The sequence below is a fragment of the Balaenoptera borealis genome (genome assembly GCF_965194805.1).
Source record: "Balaenoptera borealis genome assembly, chromosome: 4".
NCBI classification, from domain to species: Eukaryota; Metazoa; Chordata; class Mammalia; order Artiodactyla; family Balaenopteridae; genus Balaenoptera; species Balaenoptera borealis.
The window spans coordinates 87,394,288-87,416,422 of NC_138861.1; the positions used below are offsets into that span (position 1 = coordinate 87,394,288).

General features: G+C 43.7%; 1 long non-coding RNA gene across 1 annotated transcript; it reads right to left on the reverse strand.

Annotated features, from left to right (window-relative positions):
* Positions 1-5,673: 5,673 nt before the first annotated feature.
* LOC309628101 lies at positions 5,674-20,722 on the reverse strand. The gene is made up of 3 exons (XR_014244162.1): positions 17,463-20,722; positions 8,467-9,093; positions 5,674-6,890 (listed from the first exon to the last, which is right to left on the reverse strand). It is a non-coding gene; the product is annotated as an uncharacterized lncRNA (long non-coding RNA).
* Between the last annotated feature and the right edge of the window lie 1,413 nt (positions 20,723-22,135).

Genomic DNA, 22,135 nt, shown 5'->3' on the forward strand with positions numbered 1-22,135 from the left:
GAGTAGAGTTTCTCTTGATTGGAAGTCCTGTGAAGTTATCTGCATCCCTATCCCCAACAAATCCAGTATATAATGGTAACATAGGAGTAGGAAAACCACATCAGGGGAAGGGGAGATACACTAGAGTCACTGGTCCACGGAAATTCTGAAATTCAGCAGGGCATTTGTTGGTAATTCCTTGATTAGGAGTTGAGTTTTGGTAATAATTCTCTGTGGCTACTGACTTCAGCCTTTGGGCTCATGTTTTTGCTCTCTGAGGCATCCTTCTTTTCCCATAAAAGGTTTTTACAGCTCAATAGCTTTCTCAGACTTCTCCCTATAAAGTTTGGGGTCCAAACTTCTCTTCATTTTGTATTATCTTTATCTCTTCCAGTTCAGGCTGGAGATGGTTTTGCCAATACTATTTTCTTCAAACTTTGGGGATCACCTATAAATATTATTGATAGTCACTATATTAGTCAAAAATCATACCCACAAAACTCTTTGAGATAAGCTTTTCTATATTCTAAGCTTCTACTGAGACTGTCCAGGGACATCACCCTTAAGCTTATTAGGAACCCTGTTGTTTGACTCAACAGTTCTCTAAGGCACTGTCTTAGATCTTTCTAGACTTACCAAGGATTTTTCAGGCACACCTTTATATCATCTTTATATCATGCTTTCCTGAGAGGCCTTGGATTAGATCTTTGCCCAGAAGCCATTTGTAAATTTTAGTATCATTTGACATTTAGAGAGGCTAGAAATTTTCAAATCCAGAAATTCCTGGCTCTTTTTTGATTAACAATTCTCCTTTTAGCTTATTTGTCTTCTCTCTCTCACAATTTATAGCAAGGCTAAATCAGGGAGCACCTTTAATAATCTGCCTGGAAATCTCCTTAGCTAGATTCCCCAGTTCACTAGGTACATTTTCTTCTTTCCATGTTCTCAGGCAATAACACTGCTAAATTTTCTGCTACTGAAACAGGGAGGAAGGGGGCAGGGCACAATCTTTGAAAGAAAGACATAGCCCGAGGACATGATATAAACTGATTAGAACCAAATGGGTCCAAGATGGCAGACAAGTCATGACTTCCACTAGACCTTGAGCCTCAGTATAGGCTCACTGTAACACTTCAGCAAGCTAAATGACACACCCACAGGTGCCATGACTGTTCCAAGGCCGACCATAAGGATCAAAAAAGTGGGTGGTGGCCCAATTCCTGGAAATCCCTGAGCATTCCCAAAATAGCTGGAATATTCCTCCCACTCATAGGCCTATGAAATTACCTACCCCTATAAAAACTGACAACCCCATACCCTGGTGCATTTCTCACCTTCTGAGATGGCCCACACTCTGTCTGTGGAGTGTGTTTCCCTCTAAATAAATCCACTTCTTACCTATCACTTTGTCTCTCACTGAATTCTTTCTGCAGTGAGACATCAAGAACCCGAGCTTCATTAAGTCCTGAAATCAGGTGTGTGATCTCAGTTGGAAGACCTTGGGTTTTGGCTGGGTTTGAGTCCTGGCCGCATGGGTTCAAGTCCCAGTCTGAGTTTTGGCCGGGTTTGAGTCCCAGCACGTGGGTTCAAGCCTCAATCTGAGGTGCATGGTTTCACTATTACATAGCAAGGGCTACCTTTTCTCTGGTGTCCATTAAAATTTTCCTCACTTTCCCTTCAGCTCTCACCAGGAGCCTCCTCAAAGACCACTTGGCTTCTGCTAACAGTCTGTTCAAAATCCTTTAGACCTTCACTTAACACTCTCCTCAAAATCCTTCTGGTTTCTGGACTTCCCTGGTGGCACAGTGGTTAAGAATCTGCCTGCCAATGTAGGGGACATGGGTTCTAGCCCTGGTCCGGGAAGATCCCACGTTCCACGGAGCAACTAAGCCCATGCGCCACACTACTGAGCCTGCGCTCTAGAGCCCGCAAGCCACAGCTACTGAGCCCACGTGCCACAACTACTAAAGCCTGCGCACCTAGAGCCCGTGCTACGCAACAAGAGAAGCCACCGCAATGAGAAGCACATGCACCGCAAAGAAGAGTAGCCCCCTGCTCGCGGCAACTAGAGAAAGTCCGCGCGCAGCAACGAAGACCTAATGCAGCCAAAAAAAAAAAATCCATCTGGTTTCTACCCACCGTTCGAGTACAAATCTTCTCCCACATATTAGAATTTTGTTACAGCAACATCCTACTTCCAGGTACAAAAATCTGTATTAGTTACTATTTCTGCATAACAAATTACCCTAAAATTAGTGGCTTAAAGCAACAGTAAATGTTCATTTAAAAAAAAAATCTCACATAATCTCTGCAGGAATTCGAGAATAGTTTAGCTGAGTAGTTCTGGCTTGGGATCTCCCATGACGCTGTGGTCAAAATGTTGGCCAGGGCTGCAGCCATTTAAAGGCTTGATTGGGCCTGGAGAATCCACTTCCAAGATGACTCAATCACATGGCTGGAAAAATGGTGTTGGTTGTTGGATGGAGATCTCAATTACTTGCCATGTGACCCTCTTCATAGGGCAGCTGAGTGTTCTCATGATATTGGCACAGGTTTACCCCAGGGTCAGTGATCCAAAACAGCAAGGTGGAAGCTGTACTATTTTCTATAATTAGTCTCAGAAGTTACACACCATCACATATTCTATTGGTCCCACAGACACACTCTGATACAGTGTGAGAGGGATACTACACAAGGGCAGGAGGTGAGAATCATTGGGGCACATCTTGGAGACAGGGTGCCACAGTATATTTAATTTGTGTGCTTATGTATTTTCATTGTGATATACCATTACTTTTTCAACAGAGTTATTGAGTATCTACCATGCACATTGTTCTTGGTACTAAAAAAATACTAATTTCGAAAGCCTACAAAAAACCCTACTCTCATGATCTTAATTCTAAATGCGGAGATACAAACAACAATCAAATAAATAAACAAACTATGTTAGATGGTGATAAGTGCTGTGAAAGGCAAAGAAGGGCAGGGGGGTTGAGATTGCAAGGGGTGGGGTGGAGGATTGCACTTTATTATTATGTTTTTAATAATTTTATTTATTTATTTATTTGGCTGCATTGGGTCTTTGTTGCTACACCTGGGCTTTCTCTAGTTGTGGCAAGTGGGGGCTACTCTTCGTTGCAGCATGTGGGTTTCTCACTGCAATGGCTTCTCTTGTTGCAGAGAATGGACTCTAGGCGCATGGGCTTCAGTAGTTGCAGCACGTGGGCTCAGTAGTTGTGGCACTCGGGCCCTAGAGCTCGCGGTCTTCTGTAGTTGCAGCGTGTGGGCTCAGTAGTTGCAGCACACGGGCTTCCATTGCAGTGGCTTCTCTTGTTGCGGAGCACGGGCTCTAGGCGCGCAGGCTTCAGTAGTTGTGACACACGGGCTCAGTAGTTGTGGCTTGCAGGCTCTAGAGAGCAGGCTCAGTAGTTGTGGCACACGGGCTTAGTTGCTCTACGGCACGTGGGATCTTTGCGGACCAGGGATCGAACCCATGTCCCCTGCATTGGCAGGCGGATTCTTAACCACTGCACCACCAGGGAAGTCAGAGGATTGCACTTTAAATAGGATGGTCAGGGAGAATTTCATTGAGAAGGTGACGTTTGAGCAAAGATCTGAAGGCAGAGAGGAGTACTATCTGGAAGAAGATCTTTCCAGGACAAAGAGCCAGAACTTGCAAAGACACTGGGGTGGCAGCATCTTTGGGTTGTTGGAGGAATGGCAGAGGAGCCTGTGGGTCTGGGGCAGAGTGAACAAACATGAGAGTATTTGTGATGAGGTTAAAGATGGTGGGGAATTATAGGGCTTTATAGACAATTGAAGGGACCTTGGGTTTTGTGCCGAGTGATCTGGAAAATGGTTGGAGGATTTTGAGCAAAAATGTCACATAGTTGAGTTAAGTATCAATATTAACAGGATCACACTGGTTGCTGTGCTGAAAAGAGACTAAGGGGGAACAAGAGTCAGGGAGTCTAGTAATTAGGTCATGACAATAATAAAGTAGATTACAGAGGCCTGGACCAGGAAGGTGATGGATATTGTGAGGTTGACCAATTATTCTTTGAAGGAAGAGCCAATGGGATTTGCTGATGAATTCAAAGTGGAGTATGAAAGAAGAGCAGTTAGTAAGGAGTTTGAGGTTTTGGCCTGAGCAAGGAGAATAATGGAGTTGCCATTTACTAAGATAAGAAAAGCAACAGTAGATTGAGAGGGGGGCTTGTAAATTAAGAGTTCCATCTTGGACAAATTTAGTTTGAGATGTCTGTTAGACAACTAAGTGGCAATGTTGACTAGGCAATTGTATATATATATTTCTGGAATTTGGGGGAGCGAGTATAGCTAGAGATGAGGTCCAAAGATTAAATCCTAATCACCTTGATGCTAAGCATCGGGCGGAAGAGGAGGAATAAGCAAAGGTGACTAACAGATGGTGCAGTCAGGGAGCTGGGGGAAAATGTGACATTCCAGAAGCAAAATGAAGGAAGGAGTCAGTTTTGTCAGATGCTCCACTGATATGTCAGGTAAGAGGAGGACTGAGAATTGATCACTCTTCTTGCTCCCTAAATTAGAGTTTAACAAACCAATTTTTTAAATGGCGTGGTGGCTTTTGCATTACCATGTGTGTAATTATTTTTATAATTAAATTCTATGTATGCTTAAAAACAAATGTAACTATGTAATATACACACACATACCCAGACATATAATTAAAGTCGTCCACTGGTATCCGTCAGGGATTGGTTCCAGGACTTTCACAGGTACCAAAATCACAGATGCTCAAATCCCTTTATAAAATGGTGTAGTATTTGCATATAACCTATTCATATCCTCCAGTACGTATATTTTAAATCATATCTAGATTACTTATAATCATATCTATATTACTTATAATTTTATTACCTAATAAAATGTAAATGCTATGTAAACAGTTGCAGATGCATGGCAAATTAAAGTTCTGCTTTTTGGAACTTTGTGGAATTTTTTTCCAAATATTTTTGATACACAGTGGGTTGAATCTGAGGATGCAGAACCCACAGATACAGGGAGCTGACTGTATTTATAAATACTTCCTCAGCCTAGTCAGTGAACCTAAATCATACGTTTCTTATTATAAGCTAAAGTGATCTTTCTCAGCTGTAACCCCAGCCCACCCCCTCATCACTCAATCGTAAGCAAACTGTGCATTTTATAACATTCTTCGAAAGAATAAAACAATCAACTCGAGTGCCCCTTCAGGAAATGAATCAGCAGAGTACCATCTGTAGGAAACCAAGCTAAGGAAGTGGCCAAGGAAGTTAAAGGCATCCTTTGCCGGAGTATTTGGGGTCTAAATCATCGGCCTTATGCATGGTTTAGAAGACATGCCTGTAACAGTAAGCACAATAGCATGGAGATTTTCATGCATTGAGTCCATAATGAATTAATGCCTGGAATAAATGTTATAGGACAAATAATAACCAGGTTTAGTGTGGCCCTTACTTAGAATGTGAGCCATATGACTTATATCAGGGGTCCCCAACCCCTGGGCCACGGATGGGTACTGGTCCAAGGCCTGTTAGGAACTGGGCCGCACAGCAGGAGGTGGGTGGTGGGCGAGCGAGCGAAGCTTCATCTGCCGCTCCCCATCGCTCCCCATCGCTCCCCATCACTCCCCATTGCTCACATTACCGCCTGAACCATCCCCCCACCCCCAGTCTGTGGAAAAATTGTCTTCCACGAAACCGGTCCCTGGTGCCAAAAATGTTGGGGACCACTGACTTACATGGCTTCCAAAGTATGACTACTAATTCCAAGACTGAAATTTTAAAAAACACTCAGAATTGAGATAGTTGAGAGAGTTTGTCTTTCAAGAGAAAAATTATATACTGATTCCAGTAGTGCAAGTATTTATCAACTGCCATAGTAAGGTACCAACCAATCAAAAGAGAGACTCCACAATAAAAATGACTGCCCAACCAATTAAAACAAAAAGAAGTTGTAAGCAGCCTGTGTGTCCATTTTGGGGCAGCCTGGCTGTGATAGTCACCCTCATTGCAGAGAATGTTTCTGAAACTCTCCATCTGGTACCTTAGATGCATTTATAACTAAAGCCAAAATGTCAGTCATGATATGTATTACAGTTAGGCATAGCTTTCGATTCTGAATAGTAATTCTCAACTTGATCGTAAACTCAGTTCACCAGAACTGGCCCCAAATGGTCTGGACTGTTTTCCAAATCCATTCAAAAGAATGTTCACAGGCAATTCAAGTGAGTCTAGAAGAGAGGTTCCACCGGTGGACAGATTCTGACGGGGGTCTGCTCTTCCCCAGGTTCCCTCCATCCTCCCTGCCAGAGGCAAGGTGAGGGGAGGTGAATTCTGGGAGTCAGGTTGGGGGAGGAGGGGCATCAATCACGATATTACATACGTGAATCACCCAGATGGAGAGATAAAGCCCATAATTCGGAGAAACAGGGACATGTTTCACTCCAAGGGACCTAGTGAGAAAACGAGGACAGATTAGAGTTTTTCAAGCATGGTCCTAGGATGCCTGCAATAAAAATTCTTACAATGTTTCTTAAAAATGCAGATTCCTGGGACCCACCCCAGACCTAGTGAATCAGAATCTTTGGGAGCAAGGCTGGGTTCTGCATTTTACACCAGTCCTCCAGGTGATCTTTACACAGGCTGAAGTCTGAGAACCACTGAGTCCATGCAGTAAAACTTGGAAGAGGAATAAGACAAGGAGACAGGTATTGGCTGAGTCAGGTGAGGCTGAACCCCTGGCACCACATGATACGGTCAGTGTAGGGAACTTAGGATTTCCTCAATAATAGACTGCATCTTTCCTTTCAATTCTCACATGCTGCATAGGGCCTCCATAGAGCTTCAGCATAAATTTGACATAATCCAGCAATGCTTTCCAAACAGCTTCTGAAAGCAGAAGGCAAGGATGAAAAGACAACATTTTACAGCAACTTTCCAAAGGAGGATAAAAGTGTATTTAACAACATCCTTACTTTACTCCTACTTTGATTTTTTTTTCTTTACTTGCAGTATAAAGTTAAAAGCTGATTGTGTGTGGGAATAAGCTTGAAGGCATATTACAGAGCTGCCCCAGAAGATCGCAATGGCCAATATAGAGAATGAAACCAGTCTTTCCCGAGAGTCTATCAACAGTAGCATCCAGGTAGACTATACCGACCAGGAGATGGACAGCAATATTCTGGGTTCCAAATGATCACCCTACAGACGTACCACACAGAACGCCCTGTGCTATAGACTAAATGTTTGTGACCCCACCCCCACTTCAGAATTTGTATGTTAAATCCTAACACTCAATGTGATGGTATTTGGAATTGGGGCCTTCGGAAGGTGATTAGGTCATTCATTAGGAGTCCTCATGAATGGGATTAGTGCCCTTATAAAAAAGACCCCAGAGAGCTCAAGGACACAGGGAGGAGACAACTAACGATGAAACAGGAAGTGGGCCCTCACTAGACACTGAATCTGCCAGTGCCTTGATCTTGGACTTCCCTGCCTTTAGAACTGTGAGAAATAAATGTTTGTTGTTTATAAGTTACCAGGCTATGGTATTCTGTTATAGCAACCCAAATGGACTAAGACCCCCTGCATTTAAGAAAACTACAACCTGACTCTGTGGAAACTAAAATCACGTATGAAAGTTATATTTCACAAAGAAAGAGCGTAGAGCAGTGAACAAGACCTTAAGAGGTTTTCAGAGGCCTGGGCCACTTTCCCTTTTTGGAGATTTCAGAACATTTAAAAAATAAAGAAACGATGTGGGGAGTGGGCAAAATGTGTGAAGGGGGAGAAAGGTACAAACTTCCAGTTATAAAATAAATAAGTCACGGGGCTGTACATAATGTACAGCATGGCGACTATGGTTAATAATACTGTATGGCATATTTGAAAGTGGCTAAGAGCATAGATCTTAAAAGTTCTTATCACAAGAAAAAAAAATTTTTGTAACTATGTATGTGATGGATGTTAACTAAACTTATTGTGGTGATCATTTTACAATATATACAAATATTGAATCATTATGTTGTACACCTGAAACTAATACAGTATTATGTGTCAATTACACCTCAATAAAAATAATAAAAATAAATTATATTTACAATAAAAAAATTTTTTTCGTTTAAATGCCAAAACAAGGTTACAAAAACTATGATATATTTTAAATACATGCATCTAACAAATTAACTTTTAACAGCAGCAAAAAATAATACTAATAAGTAAATGACAAAATATAATTTTCACACAGAATTTATTTTTAAAGTGGTAATTTATAATGCATCAAAAATAGCACGGTCTGGTTATATAGTAACGGAACAGGTTTAAAGTGATATGAAGGACAATTCTAAACCTTTCAGTGTGTTGCTTTGACTATATCTGTTATAACCTCTTTTGAGGGTAAAGAAAGAACACTAAGATAGAAGCATATTGTGAATGGGAGGTCCAAGCCAAGAGCACCAACACTTACCTTTCCACAGGGTCTGGTAGTGATGAGTTCTCTGGACTGAACTGATTCTTGGGACACCAACTAGAAGTGTGACCTTGGGTAGTTCATTTATGTCCTATTACATGTGTTTCCCAAACTGTAAAATGAAGGAAGATGATTGCTGAGGTTCCTTCCAGCTCTATGCGTCTATTATGTTTTCATCTATCATGGTCTATTTACTATGCATTTCTACAATACCTCTCATCTCTTTCCAGAGGGGTACATTTCTAGAATTTCCTTGGTGCCAGCCAACTGTGTAAAAGCTTACTCGTTCCTTTTATTATGCTTCAATTCAGTCTCTTGCTCTGAGTTCTTTTCTTTGTCAGTGGTACAGCTCTTTGATAAACATTTCACGTGCTGTCTCAATAATTAACAACTAATTAACAAGAAGGCTTTGCTGCTAGGGGTTGGTGCTTTCAAAAAGAAGTGAGCAGGAAAGTTGCTTTGCTTTCTGTCTTCACAAGGTCCTGCCATTGTCATTGTAATATGCTGGAGGTGGTGGTTCCTTAATAACGTGAACGATTTCATTAAAGATCTCTGCTGTAACAATCCATTTGCTGTCAGAGGACCACATCGATCCTGAAGATCTGTCACTGCGTTCCAGGGTGCCTGTAAAAAACTGACAACCGGAAGTATGTTTCAGTTTGGGCTATTTATTTCTCTGAGAAACACATTATAATCAGATGGAATCTAAGTGGCTTCCTCCATTGCTCCTGCAGGCTGAAAACACTGACAAGGAATTTCTGGATAAAAGTTTTAGGAAGATGCCTATTCCAGATACAGCAGTTACTCTGTCCCCTTCTGTTGTCCCCTTCTGTTCTGTTGTCCCCTTCTCTTGTTGAGATGGCCCTTCTGAGATGGCCCCCCCCTTTGAAATTTCTCAATTTGCAAAGTTGATATAATGTGGCCATGTTTCCCTGGCCACAGGTGATAGGACCCAAAGGGGCTCATCTCTCCATTGACCAATAAGACAGCCAGGCACAGGAGCTTTGCCCAGTGGAAGTACCGAATACTAGCTCTGTTGGAGAGTGGTTTGGATGAGGGGGAGAGACTATGACAGAGCTGCCAGTGATAGAAGCAGTGGAAGCAGAGAGGGGAGCATGGGGTCATCCCAGTGGTGAACCGCTAGACTGTGCCCCAACAGACATGTTATAAGAGAACTGGTCACCGTGCTCTGAACGACAGCCAGTGGTCCATCAAGACCACTGCACAGTGAAGGGGAGGGAGCAGTTCAAGTCTTCATCACCATGCCGGTAACCTGAGCGTGCAGCTGGAGTTACCACCGCCACTGAGAGAGCCCAGTGCCAGGACTCTGCCAGGTCAAACACCATCCTCCTGCAGCTATTAGGGTGAATCACGGTGAGTCTCAACTTTATCCTCTGAAATAATAACACGAAAAATACGTCCATGCCTACACATGTTGATCAATACATTGCATTTGACTTATTCAACTGATAATGTAGTACTTTTTTGATAAGGGGAAAAAACAAGTAGAAGACTGTGCCATTTCAGTGGAACTGGTTGAGTGGTAAAAATGAAGACTAATAACCCAAATTAAAGCAGAGGTTTAGCACCTGGAAATGCAGACTCCCATCGGTGGTGCTTTTCATGTTTATAGGTAGTCAAAGGGCAGGCACAGAATGTTATCACTTTCTGTATTAACTTCCTGTAAGGCATACATGGTTGCAGTGCTGTGCAGGAGATGCAAAGGAGGATGTTGTCTGGGGAACAAAGAGTTCTAAAATAACCTAAATGTACGCCATGAAAATGGTGGAATAAATAGTGGTTCATCCATACTGTGGATTTCCACCAATCAATTTTAAAAATGAGGTTGACCTATAGGTATGGGTACGGAATGATTTACAAACTATATTGTTAAATAAAAGAATACTACACCACAATTTCACTTTCTTTTTTTTTAAATTTTTTTTTTAAAGATTTAATTTTATTTATTATTTTTGGCGGCGTTGGGTCTTCGTTGCTACACGCAGGCTTTCTCTCATTGCAGCGAGCGGGAGCTACTCTTCGTTGTGGTGTGTGGGCTTCTCCTTGTGGTGGCTTCTCTTGTTGCGGAGTACGGACCCTAGGTATGCAGGCTTCAGTAGTTGTGGCTTGCGGGCTCAGTAGTTGTGGTTCACGGGCTTTGTTGCTCCGTGGCATGTGGGATCATCCCGGACCAGGGATCAAACCCGTGTCCCCTGCATTGGCAGGCGGATTCTTACCCACTGCACCACCAAGGAAGTCACAATGTCACTTTCAATAAAAGTAAAAGCAAAACTTATACATTGTACCTTCACATATGTATGTACATAAATATATAGAAAATGGTTTGGAAGGGTGTACCGCAAACTGTTAATGATGGGTGTATCTGGAAAGGAAAGTGGGATGGTAGTATGGAGTCTTTCTTTTACTATATATTATGTATTGTTTATGTGTGGTTATTTGTTTATGTATATTTATAACAATAATGTATTCTTATATTTCTTATTTAACGTAACAGTTTTTTATAATAGCTTTTATCGAAACTTCATTAATGTACCAAGCTCTCTCCCAGTTCTGCCACAGGCATCTATTTTTCTCAAGAAGGTTTAGGATTATTGTAGCATGAGTTCAAGAAAGAACATTCAGCTTTTGACATTTAAAAGAAATGTAATGGCCCAAGCAATGCTCTTTAAAGCCAGTCTGAATTCCTTTAAAACTCCCAATACATATCAGGGTCAAGCTTAGAAGACTCTTACCTACAGCTTCTTCCCCAGTGCAAAGAAAATACTCCTTCCATTTATGAACCAAGATGGGGAGAAAAAAGGGGAGATGGTGGAAGAAAAATTAGGTCAGAGCCAAAAGCTTAGGAAAAAAAACTCAAGACCATCTTGGGGATATTGCAGGAGAAGGTGGATGACAACTTCTCCAGGCCTAATGAAAGGAGGTAGTAGGCTTTTAGGCTGGGGACATGTTTAACATGATCCAGAGATAATGATGAGGAGGTGATGGAAGACAGTTCATCACCATGAGTCCAAGATCATTTATCTGGCTCCTCATAACCAAAAAAGCCCTTGTACCCCTGAGAGAGGACACAGTTTCTGAGTAGATGAGGGGCCCGGCAAAGACCTGGGGTTGGCCAGAGAGGCCACAGAATGCAGGGACTAATGATCAGACTACAGGCAAGATGAGAACCCAGACAGACTCCACTCAGCAGTCCCCAGTCAGGGAGCTGGTCTGTCCAGACGTACCATGAGGACAGAGAGAGTCCCCCAGTGTCCCCCACAGCATATAGACACCATCCTGGGGAAAAGAAAGGAAAGGACACACTCTAAAAGGTTATTTATCCCAAAGGACAGGTTTATCCTGAGGAGACTTTTTAGACCACACTAGGTGATACCCAACTGAACTTGGAATAGACTGTTTAAATAGAGAGGAGACTGGAATATTGCTTGTTGTCAAGTCTGAACTTTCCTGGATACCCTGAGGGCTGATACTTATAAGGAGCTAGGAGCAGTTTTGAAGAAAAAAGAAGTTACAGTTTCTTTGCAAATCTCAGTTGTGGTGAGAGAATTTTGTGACTCACCATATTTATATATATTCTTTGTCCTGGAGTTAGAACCAGTCTTTGAAGGCCATTCTAATAGGTAGCCTTTTATTTATTTATTATTTAAATTTTTTATTTATTATTTTATGAATCTCTATCCCAACATTTTAAAATGAGCCTGCCTGCTTATAACTCTTCTCTTCTTAATTGTTCCCTCTTCCATTTCTATTGTTCTGGAAGAGGTCATTTATGTCTACTGGAAAACTGTTTCTCATCCAAGAAGTGGTATGAGTCCCAAATAGCATAGAAATTCAATTCCATCACAACAAACTCAAAAAAATTGTCCAAGTTTATTTGTGATTTTAAATTGAATATAATTTTTTTCTTTTCAACTGGGCTATTGCTTAGCTTCTGAAGAAAAAAAAAATACATACATAGACCTAAACACACACGCACACAGATTTCTGGTAACCTGTTACCACAGAATTTGATCTGTAATAAAATCAATGACTATGACAGTGTTGAGGTTTAAAATATTTCTTTGAGAGAAGTAAATCTTCTTTAAGGAAGTGAAAAGGTAAGAGCAGAATTAAATATGTCAAATATTTAGAAATATACCAGACAACAATTATTTTATGCCCAGCAACATGAAGTGATAAAAAGACTCTCTGGGTCTAGAGTGATGAGATGTATTCAAATCTTTTTCCATCCACCAATAAGAAGTATGCATTTGGACAAGTCATTTGACCTCCCTCAGTTTCAATTTCCTCACCAGAAAATGGAGATAACAACATGTAATCCACCATCCCACAGAGGCATTATGACAGAATGAAGTGAGACAGTGCATATGTAGAAACATTGTAAGACGATGATGTTATGATGGTGATGACCATCGTCAGCATTTGAGACGTTGACTTATGTGCAAGGATGGTCTCGGGGGCAGAGGGGTGGAGCCAGCTCTTGCTGCCTTTGTAGCAGTTTCCCCACCTTTTTGCCTTCAGAATTCTGTGACTACTCTGTAACACTCAAGCTGTTTCTAAACAATTTCAGAACACTGGTAAAATGGTGACAATATAGTCAGTGAATAAATTACTTGGTGAAGTCAAGCCAGGTCACCAAATTCTACTCTTATTTTTCACCAAATGGACTCATCACCTAGTTTTCACAGATCGACTAGGAAGAGTTAGGAGAAAGGAGCTAACTTTTGAGTGCTTGCGGGTGCCAGGCATATCACATACATCATTTCACTTAATATTCACAGTGAGAGGGGCATTATTTCCATTCCACAGATGAGAAAACCAAGGCTTAGAGAGGCTTGGTCAAGATCACAGAGGTAGTGCGTAGAGGCGCCAGCATTCAAACCTAGAGCTGACTGTTAACACCTGTGGTTTTCTCCTACTAGAGCATCGTCTGCCCAAAAGCCTAGGAGCTGACATGAGGGCAAAACTTGATTTTTCCACAGCAAAAGAAGACTGGGACACCAGTCTGGATGACTAAAATCTCAAATGCATATTTGCCAGTAGTTCCACCCTCTTCTTTCAACCTTAATTAATAACAAGGAATAAATTTGGCTGATTGATTTTCTTTTTCTATCCTCTGCTGTTCAAAAATCCCTCTTGAATTTTGGTGAAAGGAGCCAACAAGACATGAGTGGACTGATAAAGAAAGCAGGAGCGCCACAGACTTTCCCCCAATTGGACTGCAGTCCCCAAGTAATCAAGGGTTGATTATGTAATTGGGATAAAAAGCCAAATAGGGCAGAATATGTAAATGCCCAAAACCCTCCATGGCTAAAACTTAGGCTGTTTCCTACCTGGGATCCCAAGATACCTGGATTTTCACAAAGGAATAAGGCAAGGGATAGTTAGAAATTATTTTCAATATTTTAACAAGTCTAGCATCACTCACATATCTTAAGGTAAACAGGCCAAAATAAATGCCTAAGGACCTTGGCTTCAGGCTGGAGTTCAAAACACACTCATATGAAATATAACTATCATTACCTTCAACTTCATAATAAGAACAGCAAAATCAACAACAAATATTAATTGAGCACTTTCTCTGTGCCAGGCACTTTATACTCATTTCATCTGATGCTCAAAACAACCCGATAAGGTAGATAACGTTATTCCTCTTCTCGTAGATGAAGAACTGAGGCACAGAGAAATTAAGTTCCTTGGCTAGGTTTGTTACCAAGTCCAAGTTCATACTACTCACCACACGACAGGCCAATAAGTTGAGGGACAGATTGTTGCGACAAGGAATAGCGACTTTATTTGGAAAGCCAGCAGACTGAGAAGATGGTGGACTAGTGTCCCAAAGAACCATCTTCCCCGAGTTAGAATTTAGGCTTCTCTTATACTAAAGAGGGAGCGGGTGTGCTTGGTTGTTGCACACTTCTTGGTGTCAGAATCCTTTGTTCTTACAGTGATCCATGTGCAGCAGTCAGGATGTTCCTGTAAACCTCCAGCAAGACAAATGTTATTCTCTGTTCTACAACTTTTTATCTCTATATGAATGGAAAAGTGCTATACCTTTAAGGCTCAGAGCCTTGAGAATGGGCTATCCTGTATATTTCAGGCTATAGGCAACATTCTTAACGTGTAGCAAAAGCCATAGCATACGAAGGTTAAAGTAAAAGAAAGAGATCCAATATGGAGTTAGATTTTTTCTTCCCTATTATAGGTTGGCACAGCTAATGAGTATAAAAACTGAGCTTCACTGGTTATTAGTTATCTCCTGGTGATCAGATGCCATGTTTGGCAGATATATATGTCTTTGAATAATACAATATGGGAGGAAAGGGGGACATTTATTTTTACTTAGTCAAGACAGAGGAATAAGGAAAAGCAGTCCTTCATGGTAAAAAGTTTAGGAAGAGCTGAGTTATGCCATTCTGGTAATGAGAGTCATACTCTGGGAACAGTAGAACCCGAAGTGGCTAGGGTGCTGGGAAATTTGATCCCATCTGTATTGGAAGAGACCACCAAAGGTGATGCTAGTAAACTGATCCCTGAGATGAGTATGATGTCCAGCACGGAAACACACACACACACACACACACACACACACACACACACAGAGAGCTAAATTAGTTCACTGCAAAGATGGAAGCAGGGTTGGGTTGCCTCAGTCTGAGGCTATAATAATGCTACTATAATATTCAAATTTATTATACATCTGTGAGAGGGACTTTACAGGTATCAGAACTTTTCAGCGCAGCTTCCAAATCCCATTACAGGTATCAGAACATTTCATTGCAGCTTCCAGATCCCATTTAATGAGAAACAGTACAGTTGACAGGAATGCAGTCTTGGACACCAGACTATTTGGGTTCAATTCCAGGCTCCTTACTAGCTGTGTGACCCTGGACAAGTTACTTAACCATCTGTGCCTCAGTTGCCTCATCTGTAAACCAGGGTGACAACCAAATAACCTATCTGATAAGGTTGTTGTAGGGGTGAAAAGAGTTGGTATTTTGTCAAGCACTCTAAATATCGCCTGGCACACAGGAATCACTGCATAGGTGCTAGCTATTATTATTGTTGAATGAAGAAGTCTATGGAATCAGTAAAGAAATCTGTGTCTGGCCTTTGAACAAAGTGAAACGATAAAATTCAGGGTCGTGTTTCCAGCAAGGGGGATGGAGGAGCTTACTGTTGGAAAGGGCACTTGGGAAGTTTCTGGAGCTGACACTTTCTTGTTTCTCGACCTGGGTGGTAATTACACAGGTATTCATTTTACAAAAATTGATTGAGCATTTCTCTGCATGTGTGTGTTTTTTTCCAACATGCCATTAGAAAAATATAATGTAGAGGAAGGAAAAAGAAGGAAGAGGAGGGAGAGTGGAGAAAGGGGAGGAGGAGGAAGAAGAAGGAGAAACAGAAGCTCTGTCCAGTGTGACTCCCCGTGACCAAGCACTTTTGTAGCAAATGCCATTTTACAGAAAATCTAAGCCAAGGATTTTTTTTAACTCCTGTTTTTCAGGTGAGAAAACCCTGGCATGGAGAGTGGTTATGTAGCATCTTGTTCAAAGTAAATGAATACCTAAGTTGAAATGCAATTCCTGAGGAATGAAATCTTAACCATCAATGTGCTGACAGGTCCACAGGGAGCTGGTGAGGCCCAGGGCGGGGACTAGGAGGGGCATGTCATGAGCCCAGCTCTAAACTAGACGGCAAGTGTGCGTGGTCCATGAATCACTGCACCTCCTCCGGAAGAGGTCCAGAAGAGTCAAGGTCTAGAAGAGATCTAGACACACAGCACCTGAGAGGAGGATCTAGGGAGTCTGTTTGTAGAGCATCAAAGAGGGGTCATGAGTCTGAGGATATCTGAGCAGCCAACTTGTAGGTGAGGAAGACCAACATCTCAGCAGGCCTGGAAAATTATCTTGACAACCTGCCTATCAGAATCGGCAAACATAAGGCTACTGCGGTTGGTGGCACTCCCCCCAACATCATTGTGGAGGGCAGGGTGGGCAATTCAGGTAAGTAGTGGCGACACTTTATGGCTACTTATCATCCCCAGCTCCAGAAGAGAAACTCCTGGAAAATTCCCACTGCCCATAACATCTCGTGCAGAGGCCCTGCAGAAGTGATAGGCCTAAGTGAATAAGGTTGGCATTTTAGAGCTGGAGGAATCATACAGACCAATCAACTGCTTCTTCAAGGAGGATGGTCAGAGACTAGTGAGGCAAGGGTACTCACTCAAGATTACTTAGTTAATTAGAGGCAGAGCCAGGGGCAGAATGCAAATGTCCTGCTCTGGGGGAAACTCCTGAAAAAGGCAGCCATTCCTTGTAATGAAACAGACTTCCTCCAAAACTAGAAAGAAGAGTGTGAAGAATATTGGTAAGTGTTACGTTAGGCAGTAAATCTCAAAAATAAAGCTCATCTGCCCTAAAATAAAAACATCAAATGCACAGGCATTGCAGATCTAAGAAAGATCCGAGGATTTATTCCCCCATCTCACCCCTGACCCCAGTTTTCAGAGTGCCACCCTGTAACAGGCACAAAATGAACTTCTAGAGATAAGCAGTGAGCAAGACAGAGGAAGCCCTGCCTTGATGAGCTCACAGATCAGGGAGGGAGAGAAAAAGGAAGAGGAAGAAGGAGAGAGGTTAAACTAATAATCCTGTATAAATGAAGTGATTTGACGAGAAAGCACAGGCTTCTAGGAGAGCAAGGTGGATTATGCTAGAGGATAAGCAGGTTGGCTCTTGGTTTCATTTCTCACCCCTAGATGAACCTCTCAAGTGTAGAACATTTTTTACAACCAAGTTTAACCCAACAGAGAATACCACCCTAGATGCTAGAGACCCACTGAATCCTAGAGGTGAGTATTATAGCCCCTAGGAGCCTAGGATGGACTCCTCCAGCCCTTAGGGAAAATTTAGACAGTCTTTGAGAAACACAGGCCACACCTCCCAATCAACCCTAAACCCATAGCTCACCTTTGTAGAAAACATGTTTTCTCATATCTGGCAAAATGTTGCTCACCAGGAACAGGTCACTCTGCTCTGTTAACACAAATCAAAGACATTCATTGGAATGTGGCCTCCATGAGGCTGAGATTTTCTCTGTCTAGCTCCCCACTCTGTCCTCAACATCTGGGAGACATCTGGCCCGTAGAAGGTGCTGTCAGGCACTGCTCTGCAGAGTGAATCAGCGCGCTCTCACGAAGAATTCCCCTGTTCTGATCTCATAATGTCAGAAAATGTGAAGTCAGGAACAAAAGCACCAGCTCTGTGCCAGGGAACAACAAAAAAATAAAAAAGCAGGGGGAGTCCAATGTAAATCGGGCAGTGGAGACGAATTTATCAAAGAGCCACTTGGAAACTCCCCCAGATCTTTCCTTATTTGGCAAGCAGGCTAGTGGCAAGCAAGCTCTGACAAGTCAAGGCACCCTGCTTGGGACCCCCCGCGCCCGCCCGGGGAAGGGAACTGTGAGTAGGATCTGAAGTGTGCAAGCTCCGGGGCGCAGACACCGGAGCGCAAAGTGATGGGCTCGGGGGGAGTGCCCCTCCAGTGCTGCAGGCACTGGTGACACCAGAATGGTGCGGAAATGCATACGTGATCCCGACCCCTGTGGAACTCACAGTCTGTGGGTGAGACAGATAAGACACAAAGAATCAGTTAGTGACAACTGCGACCAGTACCACAGGGGGAAAGCACAGGATGTTACAGGGGTGGGTGTCTCAATGGGGTCCTGACCGTGGGTGTTTGGAGGGGGGAAGATTTGGGGAGGATTAAATGTGGAAGTGATAGTTAAGCTGAGAACTGAAGGTTAGTAGAAATTAGCAGGTTGGCGAGCAGGCAAAGTGGTGAGGGCAGTGTGGCTTTGGCCCCAAACCAGAGAGGCATTGGGCATGTTTGAGGGACTGAGAAAAGAGGGGTTGCCCAGAGCATAGTGAGACGGGGAGAAAGGGGGTCAGAAGCCCGACGCACAGGGACATTCGGGTCATGGTAAGGAGCAACGTGAAGCCACTGAAGGGTCAAGGAAAGAGCTCACCTATCAGATTGGTCCTTTAAAATGTTCATCCTGTCTGTGCCTCATCTGAGACTAAGGATTAGAGAAGCAAAGATGAATATGAGACCACATCGGCCCTCAGTAGCTTACTGGTGATGGTGGAATACAGAAAACGCTCAGAATATTACATCGTGCGTGAACGAATCCAATCTCTCTCAGACTTCAGCATGCATCAGAATCCCCCGGAGTGCTTTTTAAAACTTGGATCATTGGGCGCCACCCTCAGAGCCCTGATCTCATAGCTCTGGGGGTGAGGCCTGAGAATTTGCATTTATAACAAATTTCCAGGTGACGCCAATGCTAGAACTAGAAGCCAATGCTTCTAGTCTGAGGCCCACACTTTGAGAGCCCTGGAATGAATCATATGCGTGGAATTAATTCTGACTGGTGGGGAGGAAGGAGTTTGGGAAGAATCAAAGTCTGAGTGGAGTTTTGAGGGATGAATAGGAGTTCATTAAACAGACAAGGCAAACGAAAGGCTGCTCTAGGTTTGGGAAAAATCATGAACAGAGAGGACGGAGGAACTTGGTTGGGTGTGAGAAACCACAGGTGAGAAAGATGAAGCTGGCAAATTCCTAAGTGCAGCAAAGGGGGTGACAGGGGAGGAGGCCGCTGCCGTCCCCAAGGGACAGATCGCTGGCTCTTACCCGCCCTGCTTAAGAGGCATCCATCCGTGGGGAGGGCAGGGCGCTTCCAGAACCCCAGTCCCAAGCAGAGAGAGAGGCTGGCTGTGGGCGGGGCTGGGTCTCTCCTGCTCCATCTCTTTGGGACTCTGAGAAGAATCACCCGGGGCTAACTCAGCTGCGTGCCATTTTTTTCCTTCTCAGAACAGGTCACAGGTCTTTTTTTCTCAGGTGGCTTAGCTGAGGCCCACAGGGTCAAGACCGGGGCTCTTGACTCTGCCAGCCGGGGAGAAATTAGGTCAAGTTAATCACCACTGATGTCCAAAAAGCCGCTTTCTTAATGGGAGCCCTGATGGAGGGTGGGGAGGGGAAGAGGCTGAGGTCACCGTGGAGGAGAATTCCACAGGCTGCTAAGAAGCGCGGGAGAAAGGTGGGTCCCTGGGCACGGTGCCCGCCCAAGGCCTTTGAAGTTTCACTTGCTGTGGTTTACGCCCGCCTGCTCTGAGTGAACCGCACCCGCGGGCCGCTGCTGCCCTTTGCCCTCCCTGGCAAGCGGCGGTGGAATTCACACTAATGGTATCTGTCAGGAGGTAAGTGCACGGGGACCAGAGGGTGAGAAGGAGGTGGGGTCGGCCTGTCCCTGACCTTGTAGCCGGTGCTGTGCAGCCCTCTGCTAAGCTCCTCAGGGCCCTCTGCTGTCTTTGCATATGTCCCACCGCCCCTAAGCCACCCTCTCAGGGCAGTTTGGGCAGGTCTTTGGAGCACCTGAGGTCTTAAGGATGAGGAGGAAAGCATTTGATGTTTCCAACCATGGCACTGAGTCCGTGCAAAATCAGAATTGAGGTGGAGGTGATTTGTTGAGGAGTTGTTTGCTTTTGTGGTTTCAAGCAATCTTTTCCAAACACCTGCGCACGGACCAGCTGCTTCAGATTTGAGGCGCCTGATAAACATACAGGTTCCTGGCTCCGAAGGCCTGGGGTGGAGTCCACCCTTTGTTGAAAGGCACCCAAGTGAGCCTGGTGACCCACCAGATTTTGAAAGCCTTTGCCTGGAGGACTAAATGCAGAAGAGACCTTGAATGAGGCGGTGGGCTCTGAGGAGTGGGTGTCCACAGCTTGCAGCTCAAGTGCCCCTGCCAACCAATAGCAACACCTGGTGGGAGCTCGTTAGAAATGCAGAATACCAGGGCTTCTGAAGCAGAATCTGCATCTCAATAAGCTTCCCAAGTGATGTATGTGTACATCACCACTTGAGAAGCGCTGGTCTGTACTCTACATCGTTCAAACAGCCTCTACCTTCTATTGGCTTACCTGCTGGAGAAGTCCAAGTTGGCCTCAGTGGTGGTGGGTCTTTGAACTAGCTTCTGATTCAGCAGCTTAGAGGCCTGACTGCTGGGAGCAAGGCTGCTCTGGGCGTCAGCTTTTGCAGCTTGAAGTTAGCTATTTGCATAGATCAAAACATAGTAACCAATCTCCAGAAGAGGATTTTTCTAGCAGGGATCCTGACTCCTGGCAGTGCTTTAGTCACTTTGAACAAGTGTGTGTGTTTCAAAAGGGGGGAAATTTCTTTTTTTTTTTTTTTAATTATTTGTTTATTTATTTATTTATTTATTTATTTGGCTGTGTTGGGTCTTCGTTTCTGTGCGAGGGCTTCCTCTAGCTGCGGCAAGCGTGGGCCATTCTTCATCGTGGTGCGCGGGCCTCTCACTATCGTGGCCTCTCTTGTTGCGGAGCACAGGCTCCAGACGCGCAGGCTCAGTAGTTGTGGCTCACGGGCCTAGTTGCTCCGCGGCATGTGGGATCTTCCCAGACCAGGGCTCGAACCCGTGTCCCCTGCATTAGCAGGCAGATTCTCAACCACTGCGCCACCAGGGAAGCCCAAGGGGGGAAATTTCTGAAACAGGAAACATCATAGGATGAAGTGTGCTATGGTGCAGGATTCTCAAACTATTATGTGCCCGTGAGTTAAGTGCAGATTCTGCTTCAGTGGGTCTAGGATGGAGATTTAGATGGCACTCCTCTAAAAAGTTCCAGGCAATGCTGCTGCTATGGTCCACATACCACACTTTGAATAGTAAGGCTCTAGTTGGCTTGGAGACACAGACCTGGGTTTAAATTCTCAGTGAGCTATGGGATCATGGGGTTGCTTAACTTCTCTGACCTTAAGTTTCCTCTCATCAAGAGAGATGCAATACAGATCTAGTAGGATTATTAGGGAGATCATTGTTTCAGTCTCCTGTTGCTGCTGTTACAAATGATCACAAACACAGTGGTCTAAAACAACACATATTTTTTATCTTACGGTTATGGAGGTCAAAAGTCCAGAATGGGTCTCACTGGGATCAAAATCAAAGCTCAGCAGGACTGTGTTCCTTCTGAAGCCTGTAGGGGAGAATTTGTCTCCTTGCCTTTTTCAACTCCTATGGGCCACCTGCATTCCTTGGCTTGTGACCCCTTCCTCCATTTTCAAAGCCAGTACTTAAGGTTGAGGTATCTCCTTCACTGCCTCTGTTTCTGTTGTCGCATCTCCTACCCTGACCCTCCTGCCTCTCTCTTATAAGGACCCTTGTGATGACATTGAGCCCACTTTGACAATCCAAGATAAACTCCCCATCTCAAGATCCTTAACTTAATCACATCTGCAAATTCCTTTTCACCACATAAGGTAACATAGTCACAGTTTCCAGGGATTAAGACATGGACATCTTTGGGGGGCATTATTCTGCCTACCACAATTGTATAAAACAGTTTACGTGGAGGCCATCAGCCATGTGCCTGGCACGTTAAGTACTTAGTAAGTGTCAACCTGCCTGCTTTCTTGCTTGGCCCAGGGCAGAGATTCTAGAACTTTGGCAGTATCACAATCCCTCTCTACTACTGTAGCAGAGTTTCTGATTCAGTTGGTCTGGGGTAGGGCCTATGAGTCTGCATTTCAAACAAGTTACCAGGTAATACTGATGCTGCTGGTTCCAGGA